This window comes from Loxodonta africana, chromosome 3 (assembly GCF_030014295.1).
Source record: "Loxodonta africana isolate mLoxAfr1 chromosome 3, mLoxAfr1.hap2, whole genome shotgun sequence".
Taxonomy (NCBI): domain Eukaryota; kingdom Metazoa; phylum Chordata; class Mammalia; order Proboscidea; family Elephantidae; genus Loxodonta; species Loxodonta africana.
This window is the reverse complement of record NC_087344.1, coordinates 11,309,132-11,322,467: the sequence shown is the minus strand read 5'-3', so window position 1 is coordinate 11,322,467 and position 13,336 is coordinate 11,309,132. Positions and strand designations below refer to the sequence as shown.

Genomic DNA, 13,336 nt, shown 5'->3' with positions numbered 1-13,336 from the left:
TTAGGAAGAGCATGTTTCGTGTTTTTACTTTGATCCCCTGACAGTTCTTTTAGGCTCTTTCCTTCTAGGAGGTCTCTGGGTGGGGCAAATAGTTTGCACTCGACTGCTAACCTAAAGGTTAGCAGTTTGAGTTTGAACACACCCAGAAGCATCACAGAAAAAAGGCCTGGCAATCTACTTACGTGAAGATAACAGGGAAGAAAACCCTGTGGAGCAATTCTCATCTGTTACATATGGGATTGCTATGAGTTGGAATCAGCTCGATGGCAATTTTTTTTTTTTTTTAAGTTTTCCTTCTAGGGGTGGAGGTTACTGTAGGTTGACAGGAGAGCGTAGGGGGTGTGGATTTTGTTCCAACGGACGTAGAGGTGGCTGGTTGTCACCTTTATGCACTTGGCTCTGGGGCCTGGAGGGCAGGGATGGCCATCATTTCTGCCTCCTCGTGCCTACCTGGCCTGCCTGGCACAGGTACCTGTTTGGGTTTGCTGATGTGAGCAGACTGCAGTGACCAGCTGGACTTCCAAACCTGCCATCAGGCCAGGGACGTCAGCGATATTGCATCTCAGTCCACCCACTATGTCTGCTGGGTTTGAGGGGTAACACACAAGAAGGGGAGATGAACACGGTTTCCCCAAGAATGCCTCAAGGGGGAGGAAATGAATGTTTCTTGGGGGACGCTTTAAATTTGGTCATTGAACCATCCAACAAGGAGCACTGGTGGCGGGATAGTTAAGTGCTTGGCTGCTAACTGAAAGGTTGGCAGTTCAAACCCACCCAGTGGCTCTGCATGAGAAAGACCTGACAATCTGTTACTGTAAAAAAAAAAAAAACCATTGCCATCAAGTCGATTCCGATTCATAGTGACCTTCTAAGACAGAATTGAAGCGCCCCGTGGGGTTTCCAAGGGTGTAATCTCTATGGAAGCAGACTGCTACATCTTTCTTCCACAGAGCCGATGGTGGGTTCCAACCACTGACCTTTCAGTTAGCAGCCAAACACTGTAACGACTGTGCCACCAGAGTGCCTTACCCTGTCAAGATTACAGCCTAGGAACCCCTGGGGGGCTGTTCTACTCTGCGGCATGTGGTGACTACGAGTCAGAGTTGACTCGAAGGCACCCAGTAACAACAACCATCCAACACCGCCCCCCCCCAGTGTGATGCTGTGGCTATTGTTAGCTGCTGTCAGGTCAGCCCCCCACTCCTGGCGACTCCATGCACAACAGGATTGGACCATTGTGATCCACAGGGTTTTCATTAGCTGATTTTCAGAAGGTTGTAATCTCAATTATGTGGCCGAATCTGAAACTGAGAAACGAGACACCTTAAGTAGCTGCTCCTAGTGCTGATGACAGAGTACCTGGATAGCATGAAGATGGTTAAGTGTGTGGCTACTAACTGAGAGGTTGGTGGTTTGAAGCCACCTAGAGGCTCCTCGGAAGAAAGGCCTGGCAGTCTGCTCCTGAAAGGTCACAGCCATGAAAACCCTATGGAACATAGTAGTACTTTGCACACGTGGGGTTTCCATGAGTCAGAATTGACTCAGTGGCAACTGGTTACTGGTAAGTGCTGATGGCACACTAAAAACCCTGCCCTAGGCCCTACAAGGTGCCTGATGCTGTGCTGACTACGTTTTGTGCATCACCTGACCTGATCCTCAAGACAGTCCGAGGTACTATTACTGTCCCCATGCTGTTGTTGTTAGTTGCCATTGAGTCAGCTCCGATTCACGGTGACCCTGTGTACAACAGAACTAAATGTTGCCCAGTTGTACCACCTTCATCATCATTGTTCTGCTGCAGTCCGTGTTTGCAGCCACTGTGTATTTTGAATGCCTTCCAACCTAGGGGGCTCATCTTCCAGCCTGCTATTGGAACTCTTCTATTGTGATTCATAGGGTTTTCTTTGACTTATTTTTCGGAAGTAGACCTCCAGGCTTTTCTTCAAGGTGCCTCTGGGTGGACTTGAACCACCAACTGAGCACGTTCACAGTTTGCAGCGTCCAGGGACTCAGGTAGAAGGAGAGGTGCTGTAGAGTGTTCTTGAGGAGCCAGCGAAGTCCGAAGACCCCATGACAACGGGGCAAACTCATTCATTGCTCTCACTGACATAGTACGGGTGGGAAATGGATTTCCCTCCATTCAGAGGAACCCCGTCATGTTCTTTCTTTTTTGAAAAATAATTTAGTTTTTTTGTTGTTGAAAATATACATAGCAGAACATACAACCAATTCAACAATTTCTACATGTACAATTCAGTGACATTGGTTACATTCTTCAAATTGTGTAACCATTCTCATCTTCCTTACTCTTACTGTTCCTTCCCTATTAATATAAACTCACTGCCCGCCCCCCAAGCTTCCTATCTAAGCTTTCAAGTTGCTGTTGTCAATTTGATCCCATATAGATAGTTCTGGGAGCCCTGGTGGTGCAGTGGTTAAGAGTTTGGCTGCTAACAAAGAGGTCAGCAGTTCAAATCCACCAGCCGCTGCTTGGAAACCCTATGGGGCAGCTGCGCTCTGTCCTATAAGCTTGCTAAGAGTTGGAATTGACTCCATGGCAACAGGTTTTTTGGGTTTAGATAGTTTTTAAAAGAGCACAGTGTTCGAGGCAGACATTCTTTACTAATTGAGCTAAATTATTGTCTGGTTTAAAGAAGACGTCAGGGGATAGTTTTGGTTTAAGGTTTAAAGATGATCTCAGGGACTCTGTCATTTCTAAAAGCGTAGCGGTGTTTGAGGTGTACACACGGGGCGTGTCCCGAGAACGGCCACAGGGCTCCTGGCACAGAGACACGACACACTGAACTTCTCGACTGGAAAATAAAGCAGCCAGACTGGCTGTCGAACCGAGAGCAATAAGGAGAGAAACTGAAAGTTTGTCTCCCTTTTGTCACGATGGGATTTGAAATTGGATTTGAATTTGAAATCATTCTGGCTTAGGATTCTATTTCGTGGTGTCCCTGCAGAAGTTCACTATATTCTCCTGTTTACTTTTGCGCGTTAGGAGGTGAGGGAATTTTCTCATTTCCTTGTCAGTTGTGGGTGTAGCCGCTCCCAGGAAACTGGCTTCTGTTGACCTCCCCGCACTCAGGACCACCACGTACTTGTCTACTGAAGAGCCATCAGTCATGTGATCAGACCTCTTTCCGGCTGAGATTGTCCCCAGGGAAACCCTCCTGACAATTCAAACCTTCTGCAGGGACTGATTTCAAGTGCTGACATTCCCCATCCCCACTTCTTTGTTCCCTTGGAGGCTGCGGTTGTATCTCTCTATCTCCTCCTCTCCCCACTACTGAAGAATGGTGATACCTAACACAGTGAAACCTGTGAGAGCCGACCGGACTGCCTTGTTTCTCAGGGTCTTGCAAGTTTTCTGCCTTTGACAGGGTGCGGTCTTACCATTTTTCTCTCATTCTGTATTAGGAGCCCTGGTGGTACAGTGGTTAAGAGCCCGGCTGCTAACCAAGAGGTCAGCAGTTCGAATCTACCAACCGCTCCTTGGAAACCCTATGGGGTAATTCTACCCTGCCCTATAGGGTCACTATGAGTCGGAATTGGCTTGACAGCAAGGGACTTGCATTAGTGGAAAATATGTGAATTTTCCTTCTCTGATAGGTTTCTGCCTTACACAGGTTCCGGCTTTTGCAGGTTTTAATGTACCAAAAATGACACCGAAAATTTAAACATACTGGCAAAAAAGAGCCAGAGAAAAATAAAGAATTCCAGGCAATTGACAGAGACTGGAGAAACCCTGACACCCTTTCAGCTTAGTAATAAAGTCACTCCTGAGGTTCACCCTTCAGCCAAAGATTAGACAGGCCCATAAAACAAAATGAGATAAAGGGGCACACCAGACCAGGGCCAAGGGCTAGAAGGTAGGCAAGGACAGGAAAGCTGGTAATAGGGAACCCAAAACCCAAGGTTGAGAAGGGAGAGTGTTGACGTGTTGACACGTTGGGGAGTTGCTGACCAGTATCATAAACCAATATGTGTACTAACTGTTTAATGAGAAACTAGTTTGTTCTACAAACCTTCATCTGAAGTACAATAAAAAAAAAAGAGGCATTGCATGGATTGAAGGGATGATCCATAATGCAAGTCAGCTAGCATAGAATCGAACTTTAGAGAGTAAATTGTTAGGGGCACAAGGAGACACGGAGAAACCTGGGGGAGATGCACACATAGCCCTGCTCGTGTGTGTGAGACTCAATTAGGCAACAAGGTGTTTAATAACATGGTTAATAAGATCGCGCTAACAGATACGGGCTGAACTTTGTGCTCCGCCAGCAGAATACACATTTTAAAGTGCTCTTGGAAGATTCAGAAGAATTAATCATCTGTTAAATCTTAAAAAACAAGAAACAAAACCCAGTACAGTCCAAAAAGCACACATTGCACTGTCTGTGATCTCTGGCTGCCAGTAAAGATAATTGGAAATTAATTTTTAAAGGCCTAACCTAGCAAAGGGACACAGCAGTGGTTCAGTGGTAGAAGTCTTGCCTTCCATGCAGGAGACCCTGAAGAAGGACATCATACTTGGTAAAGTAGAGGGTCAGCAAAAAAGACGACCCTCAACAAGATGAATTGACACAGTGGCTGCAACAATGGGCTCAAGTATAACAGCCTTTATGAGGATGGTGCAGGACGGGGCAGTGTTTCATTCTGTTGTACATAGGGTTGCTATGAGTTGGAACCGACGTGATGGCACCTAACAACAACAACAAATTGACTGGAAAACAAATTGAACTGACAAGTTGAAGAGCTGGACCTTTTAGAACTGTGCTGCCCAATAGGTTATGATCCACACGAAAATTAGGTTAAAAATTCAGTTTCTGAGTCACATGGCCATGTTCCTAGCTCATGGTGGCTACATGTGGCTTATGACTTCCAAACTGGACACCAAAGACACAGAACTTTTCCACTACTGCAGAAAGTTTATTGGACAGCACTATTTTAGAGGGAAGACTGAATAGTCTAACTAAGAAAAAAAAAGGGGGGGAGGACAAATAGTGAACATAAAATTAATGGAAGTGGAGATATAACTTAAAATTCTGAAAACATTGTAAAGACAGCTCTGCCAATAATTTTGGAAATATTAAAGTAACTTCTCTTACTGATTTAAGTGCTTGTTTCATTTGGATTGATTTTTTCTTCAGCAGTAAATTAAGGCTCTGAATTTACCCCTTAGAACAGCAATGCCTGCATCTTATAAGTTGCGTTCTCTTATCATCATTAATTTCTAAACAGTCTGTCAATTTTACATTGACTCAAGGAGCAGAAAACCTGAGTGGGGTGCAGCAAGTTTATGTTAATCGGGGTGGAATGACTCAGAAAAGGAGTATGAGAATGGTTGCAAAACCTGAAGAATGTAATCAGTGTCACTGAATTGTACATATATACTGGTGTATATTTTGCTGTGTTTATCCTCCACAACAACAAAAACAAAAAGAAATTATATTAAAAAAAAGAAAATCTAAGTAGGCTGAAACCCAACAACTTTTTTAGCTACTCCTATAGCTAATTAAAGGAGCCCTGGTGGCACAGTGGCTAAAGCGCTTGGCTGCTCACTGAAAGGTCATTGGTTGGAACCCACCAGCCACTTCTCAGCTGTGACAGTTTACTTCCATAAAGATGACAACCTTGGAAACCCTATCAGGCAGTTCTACTCTGTCCTGTAGGGTCGCTATGAGACGGAATTGACTCGATGGCAGTGAGTTTTTTGGTTTGGTAGTTAGTTACCTAACCTGTAATTATTACGTACATAAATGAGGGAAAATTTTAACAATGTCCACAACAAGCAAACAGGAGCCCTTGCACCTTAGTAACAGTGGTTGTCAGGATCAGGCTAGGGTGGTTTGAGGTGTGACTTGGCAACCACAAATGCAACCAAAAGTGTGTCTCCAGCCCTGATGTTCTGGACACCACCACCTCAAACCACCATGTCTAAATCTGAGCACCTATGGGTTGTTCTTCTCATTGGTGGTGTCCAGCTGCCCGAGGTAGAAACTTGGGCGCCGTCCAGTTGGTAAGTCCTGGCAAATCACCTTGATTGCCTCAGAACCTAGCCTCTTCTCCCCATTCCCTCTGTACCCCATCCACCATGGAGCCAGAAAAGCTATCCCCCAAAAGTGGGTCTTGCCCTTTCTGCTTAAAACCCTTCTTTGGCTCCTCCTGCAGGGTAAAGTCCAGACCCCTAGGCTCCCCATCCTTCCTCTCTGGCCAGGTCTCCCCCCTCTTATCCCCTGTACTTTGCCCTTAGTCAACTCTGAACTGTTTATAGTTCCCTGAAGGCAGCCTGATGATTCACACATTTGCACATACCGTTCCTCTTCTGCGAGAGAGCCACCTCACCTAATCCCCCACCGTTTTCCTATGGGATGTACGGTGTCTCTACTGTGTGCACCTACTACGGCTAGCTCTGGGATGCAATAATAAGTAACCCTTCATGGAACTTAGCAGTCTTTTGTGTATCCTGGGAGGGCAGGGATCATGTCTCGATCCATTGTTGCATCCCAATGCCTGTTGTTAGGTGCCCTTGAGTTGATTCCAACTATAGCGACCCTACGTACAACAGAATGAAACACCGCACCATCCTCACAATTGTTATGCTTGAGACCATCATTGCAGCCACTGTGTCAGTCTCTCTTGTTGAGGGCCTTCCTCTTTTTGGCTGACTGTCTACTTTACCAAGCATGATATCCTTCTCCAGGGACTGATCCCTCTTGATAACATGTCCAAAGTGTGAGACCATCCTCATCTCTAAGGAGCATTCTGGCTGTACTTCTTCCCAGACAGATTTGTTCATTATTCTGGTAGTCCATGGTATATTCTAGTGCCTAGATGGGGCCAGATGCAGGTGAGCCGGGGTGGGGAAGAGGTGAATAAAATCCAGTGTAACCCTGGGATGCCATACCTAGTCCCAGTCTCTCATGGAGACCCGGGTTTAAGTTCAGACTCTGCGACTTGCTAGCTGAGTGCACACTGTTTTGTTCCTAAGGGGAATGGTCGTTTGAATAATAGGGTTGTTGCTGTTAGTTGCCTTCAAGTTGTCTCTGACTCATGGTGACCTTATGTATAACAGAATGAACTGTTGCCTGGTCCTGCGCTATCTTCATGATCATTGCTGTGTTTGAGCCCATTGTTGTGGGTATCGTGTCAGTCCGTCTCATAGAGGGTTTCCCTCCTTTTCACTAACCCTCTACTTTACCAAACCTGATGTCCTTTTTTGGCAATTAGTCTTTCCTGTATTTTGCATAATCGGGTTGTTGTTGTTAATTGCTAAGGAATCAATTCCAACTCATTACAGGGTTGTTGTTAGTTGCCCTTGACTCCAGTCAGACTCCTGGCGACCCCATGTGTATCGCAGTAGAACGGCTCCATAGGGTTTTCAAGGCTGTGACCTTTCAGAAGCAGATTACCAGGACTGTCTCCCTGGGTGCCACTGGGTGGGTTTGAACCAGCAACCTTTCAACTAGTAGTTGAGCGTTGTACAGTGGCATCACTATAGGAGTGTGTGGGGGGGGGGCGTGGGCTGCACCAGGTGACACTAAAATGACTGTCTATAAAATTTTTGTGCCGTGTTTCAGTAGAAATTGATTATTTCTCATAAAAATACTCCTGTAAGTTATAGGAGCCCTGGTGGTGCAGTGGCTAAGACTTGGCTGCTAACCAAAAGGTCAGCGGTTTGAATCCACCAGTAGCTCCTTGGAAACTGTATGGAACAGTTCCCCTCTGTTCTGTAGGGTCGCTGCGAGTCAGAATTGACAGTAACGGCTTTTCTGGTTAGTTATCACAACAAACACATTTTTTATAAAGCCCAGCTTAAGTGTGTCAATCTACCTACAAGGCTAAAACTCTGTGCTAATTTACTTTTTGAACCTTCTCACGCCCTCGGGTCAGAGCTGTCATCATCACCCAATTACAGTAATGCTTCGAATCACGTGGTTTCGTCTGTCTATGCTGCCAGCACCTGCTGTTGTTTTTCTTGCTGCCAGCGTTCTTATAGTCACTAATTTTGTCAAAATTTCTGGTGTTTTAGCTACAGTATTGTCATAATTAGTATTTTTGAACTTGTATCAATAATTTTTTCAGGAATGAAGTGTAGTAATTAAAGGAAAAGAAGGAATGATACACGGGAATTACAATTTACTAGTAACAGTATAAAAAATCATTACTAAGGATTCTGTATGGTCTGGTATGGGAGGAGGTCTGTGGGATGGGGGTGACACCCTGAGTTACATTCGGGGTGATACCACCCCTATTGCCCCTACTGCTGCTTTAGAGCTTTAGAGGATTGGAGTCGTTAGGTGCCATCCAGTCAGTTCTGACTCATAGTGACCCTGTGTATAACCGAATGAAACACTGCCTGGCCCTGTGCCATCCTGGCAATAGTTATGCTTGAGCCCACTGTGGCAGCCACTGTGTCAATCCATCTCTTTGAGGGTCTTTCTCCTTCTTGCAGACGCTCTACCTTACCAAGCATGATGCCCTTCCCCAGGGACTGGTACCTCCTGATTAGAGGATTAATGAGATTTTATTAACAGATGTGGGTTGAATGTTATATTCTACAAATGGAATGCACATTTTAAAGTGTATATTGGGGAATTTTGCTGTGTGACCCTGTGGGGGTGGCTAAATGAGGTAATGCCTGTTGGCAGCCTCCATTGACTGGAATTGTAAACACACGTGGGTCACGCAGGTTTGAATGTGTTTAAAATGCACGGGGAGCATTGGCTTGAGGACACCCCCAAAAGCACCACGCAAATTTTCACGAGTTTAACCCTTGGTTTTCTGGTGGAAAAGGAGCCCTGGTGATGTAACCGTTAAGCACTTGGCTGCTAAACGAAAGGTTGGCAGTTCGAACCTCCCCACCCCCGGGGCCTCCGGTGGAGAAAAGACCTCCCTTGAAGATTACAGCCTAGAAAACTATGGGCCAGTTCTGCTGTGTCACGTGGGGTCACTGTAAGTCGAAATCTATTCCAGGGCACCCAGCAACAACATGGGGTGGAGACGTTGAGGGGAAGCTGGAGAGCGCTGCCTTGGGAGCCCAGAGATGCAGGGACCCCCCAGTTGGGGTGTTTTGCGCTGTGACCCTGGCGAGCCGCTGCCCCTCTCTGGGCCCCTCCCGAGCGAGGCCCGGGGTCAGGGCACTCCTCGGCCATCCTGGGTGCTGCCACGCGGTGGCCCGGGCTCCTCCCGGGCACACGCCCAGCACCGCGCGCCAAGCCACCCGGTTGCTGCTTGGGGCGGCTCGCGTCGTCGGTTTCTCCTTTCCCTTCACTTTTTGCACAGTTGAGTCCGCTCTGGGCCGCCCCGCAGAGTCTGCACCCCCCCAACGGCCCTCCCGGGCGCCCCCGACCCAGCGCTGCTTGGCGAGCCGAGCCCCGCGCCCGGGGCGGGGCCAGTCAGCAGCCCACCCGCCCATTGGCTGAGCGCGAGGGCGGCGCTGTGGCCGCCACCGCAGCCCGGCCTGGATTCCGCGGAGCGGAGTGCGCCAAGAGCTTTGTGCTGCGCGGGCCGCCGCAGACTCGCGCGGGCGGGGCCTTGTGCGCCTTGGGCCCGCCCCCCGTGGCTTGGGCCCGACCAGTCCTGAAGCTGCCTTAGAGGGGGTGGCCCCCTGGGGCTCCGCCCCCCTCTTGGTCGGTGCGCGCCGTATATCTCAGAAGAGCCTCCGCAGCTCGATTTCGAAGGCAGGGAATCTATCAGCGCGCGTGGGGGTGGCATTGGCGGGGAGAACCACTCGCGCTTACTCGCACTTTCCCGGTTCAAGTGCACGCACTTTCGTGGCTGCGGTGCTTTGACTGCGGTTCGCTGCTCCTCGGGGATCCCAGGCTCCAAAGGTAGTCTGCGGAGGAGCTGTCAAAAGTTCACGCTGTGCCACCGACCTTGCCATTAAATCGTTTACTTGGTTCAAAGGGGAGGAATTTCCTGACAACGTGCAGGCTGCGCCCCGGGGCTCCGGGGACTCTGCCATCTGGTCCAGGGTGGTCGTGGGAAAGAAAGGCTTTGATTGGAAACAAAGTAAATTATTTTAAGGAGTTTATAAAACTCACACTTTCGGGGAGAGCTAAGGGCCATGTCGTGAACGTGCCCGCAGCTCCGTGACGCAACCGTTCTTTGGAAATTTATGGAAAGCAGTCATTTTTTTTTAAGAATAAAGCTTGATTTTTTTTTCTTTGTTTAAAGGACAGACTTTGGAAAGGAATAGCAAAATGTTATTAACATTTGTCTTTCTATGAAAACATGTAATAGTGGTTTTTAGCATATAGCTTATTGATTAAGAAAAAACCAGACCGATTTGAACTTAAAAAGGAAGGCAAAAAAAAGTCAGCGACTACATTTTTGTGCACGTCATTTATAACGGAGTGCTATGTTTGTCTCCTACTAGTTTAGCTTTTAACCTTGGTGGTCCGAAGTGTTAACGTCCTAGGCTGCTAACTGAAAGGTTGGAATTCAAGTCCACCCAGAGGTGCCTCAGAGGAGAGGGCTGGTGATCTACTAGAACATCAGCCACTGAGAACCGTGTGGAGCACTGTTCTACTCTGCTACACACCACTGTTTTGTTGTTTGACAAATTGGCAACTTTTTATCTTGATGTGATTTCAAATTTATAGAAAGTTGCAAGAACTGTACCTAGATTCCTCAACTGTGTACGTTTCATCCTGTTTTATTTTTTCTCTCTCTCTAATTAAAGATACACACACTATATCCATGCCATGTCTCTTTACCAACCCAAACCCTTTGCTGTCAACTAGATTCCGACTCACAGAGACCCTGTAGGACAGAGTAGAACTGCCCCCATAGGTTTTCTGAGGATCAGCTGATGGATTCAAACTGCCGACCTTTTGGTTAGCAGCCGTAGCCCTTAACCACTGTACCACCAGGGCTCTTTCATGTCTCTGTAGACTCTTTTAATCTAGAATAGCCCTGGATAGCACAAATGATTGTGCTCGACTACTAACCTAAAGGTTGGTGGTTTGAACCCACCTGGCAGCACTGTGAAGGAAAAGCCTGGTGATATGCCTTCTTAAAGATTGTTGTGTGCCATCAAGTTGATTCCGACTCATAGTGACTCCATGTGACAGAGTAGAAATACCCCATAGGGTGTCCTGGACTGTAATCTTTTTGAGAGTAGATTGCCAGGTCTCTTTTGCAGAGCAGCTGCTGGGTTCAAACTGCCGACCGTAGCAGCGGAGTGCTTAACTACTGACCTACCAGGGCGCAGTCCTACCCTGTAATGCTTGGGGTGGCCGTGAGTTGGAATCAACTTGACAGCACTGGGTCCCCCCGCCCCAATCTGGAAGAGTTCCTCAGTTTTCTTTGTCTTTTATGACATTGATGCTTTTTCTGAAGTGCAAGCTGGTTATTTTATAGAATGTCACCAAATCAGATCGTTAATCTTTGGAAAGAAAACCGCACACGTTGTGTCCTCCTCAGCACATTGCATCTGGGGCTTATGTTGTCAGTTTATCCCGTTGTTGGTGGCGGTATTTGAAATGTCTTTTGACTTTGGAACTTCTCAAGAAGAAGTGCATTTTCCATTAAGTCTCAGTGCACGAAATGTGTATAAATGAAAGGAAACTTTTATGTAACACGGTTTACTCTTGCCATGCTCTTTATGCTCTGAATTTTTCTTCCTTCCTTCCTCCCTTCCTCCCTGCCTCCTCCCTCCCTTTCTCCCTCCTTCACTCCTTCCCTCCTTCTCTCCTGTCCTCCCCCCTCTCTTCTTTTTCTTCCTGCAGGAGGGGGCCAGGACAGTGCTAGACTGAACTTCTTGAGGGCAGGGGTGGGGCTTCTGTATCCCCTGTGTTCTGATGCTTGTTGAATGAATAAGAGAACAGAGGTTTCCTTGTGCTTCACACATGTCTGCTATAGTCCTTGGCATGCTGTGACATCCAATAAGTATTTGTAGAATGCATGAATAAATGAGATGCCAAAAGTTTATTCAATAGTCCATAAAAACAGAGCTGTTATTAAAATACGCTAACAGACATAGTTTCCCAATCCTCTAGGTTGATGATTTTAAGAGAACCGTTCGCAAAAACTTCTCTTTGTGTATGTGGTTGTATGTGTGCTTTAGGTGAAAGTTTACAGAGCACATTAGTTTGTCATTAAACAATTAATACACCCGTTGTTTTGTGACACTGGTTGCCAACCCTGCAATGTGTCAACACTCTCCACTTCTCCACCCCAGGTTGCAAAAACTCTTAAAGATGCCTGTCATCTGTTCTCGCACAGTCACTACTGGAATTTTGAGGGTAGGTTTATGTAACCGATCAAGAGCATTTACTTATTGACTATTGTCGTTGCTAGTTATTGACCGTAACAGTATTACACAGAGTCGTTCCACCGGCCTGAAAGGCCCCGTGCTCACCTATTCCAGAACCCTCCTTCCTCCCCCTGAACCCCTGACCACCACTCATCTTTTCACTGTGCTTGCAGTTTGGCCGAATCTACTTTGCGGAGGCAGCTCTTCCCTAGTCGTGTTTTGAGTGCCTTCCAACCCGAGGGGCCCATCTTCTGGCACCATGTCAGACACTGTTCCACTGCTCTTCATGAGGTTCTCACTGGCCAGTTTTGTAGATCACCAGGTCCTTCTTCCTAGTCTGTCTTAGCCTGGAAGCTCTACTGAAACCTGTCCACTACAGGTGACCCTGCTGGTATTTGAACAACTGGTGGCAGCTTCTAGCATCACAGCAACACCCAACTCACCACAATAGGACAAACTGACAGACACTGGGGGAAGACCCTCATTGGGACAGACTGACACAGTGGCTGCAACAACTGGCTCAAAATAGCAATGATTGTGAGGATGGCGGAGGACAGGGCAGTGTCTGGTTTGGTTGCACATATGGTTGCTATGGGTTGGAACTGACTTGATGGCACCCAACAACAACATAATTTTGCTAAGGAACCCTGGTGGCACGGTGATTAAGCACTCGGCTGCTAACCAAAAGGTCAGTGGTTCGAACCCAGCAGCTGCTCCTTGAGAGAAAGGTATGACAATCTGCTTCCGTAAAGACTTATAGCCTTGGAAACCCTATGGGGTAGTTCTACTCGGTCATGTAGGGTCACTAGGAGTTGGAATCAACTCAACGGCAATAGTCTTTTTTTTTTAAATAGTTTTGCCTTTTCCAGAATGTCATATGGTTTGAATTACATAATACCTAGCTTTCTCAGGTTGACTTCTTTCACTAAGCAATATGCATTTAAAATTTCTCTGTGTCTTTTCATGGCTTAATAGTTTCTTTGTACTGCTTACTGATACTCCATTGTGCAGATGTGCCACAGTTCATTTACCCATCCCGCTAAGGGTAGAAGTTTCAAAAAGTCAAAA

General features: G+C 46.9%; 1 protein-coding gene across 3 annotated transcripts in view; it reads left to right on the top strand.

The window, feature by feature from the left end:
• INSR (insulin receptor) overlaps positions 1 to 13,336 on the top strand; it is a 180,183-nt gene that overhangs the window by 94,748 nt on the left and 72,099 nt on the right. The window lies entirely within an intron of this gene.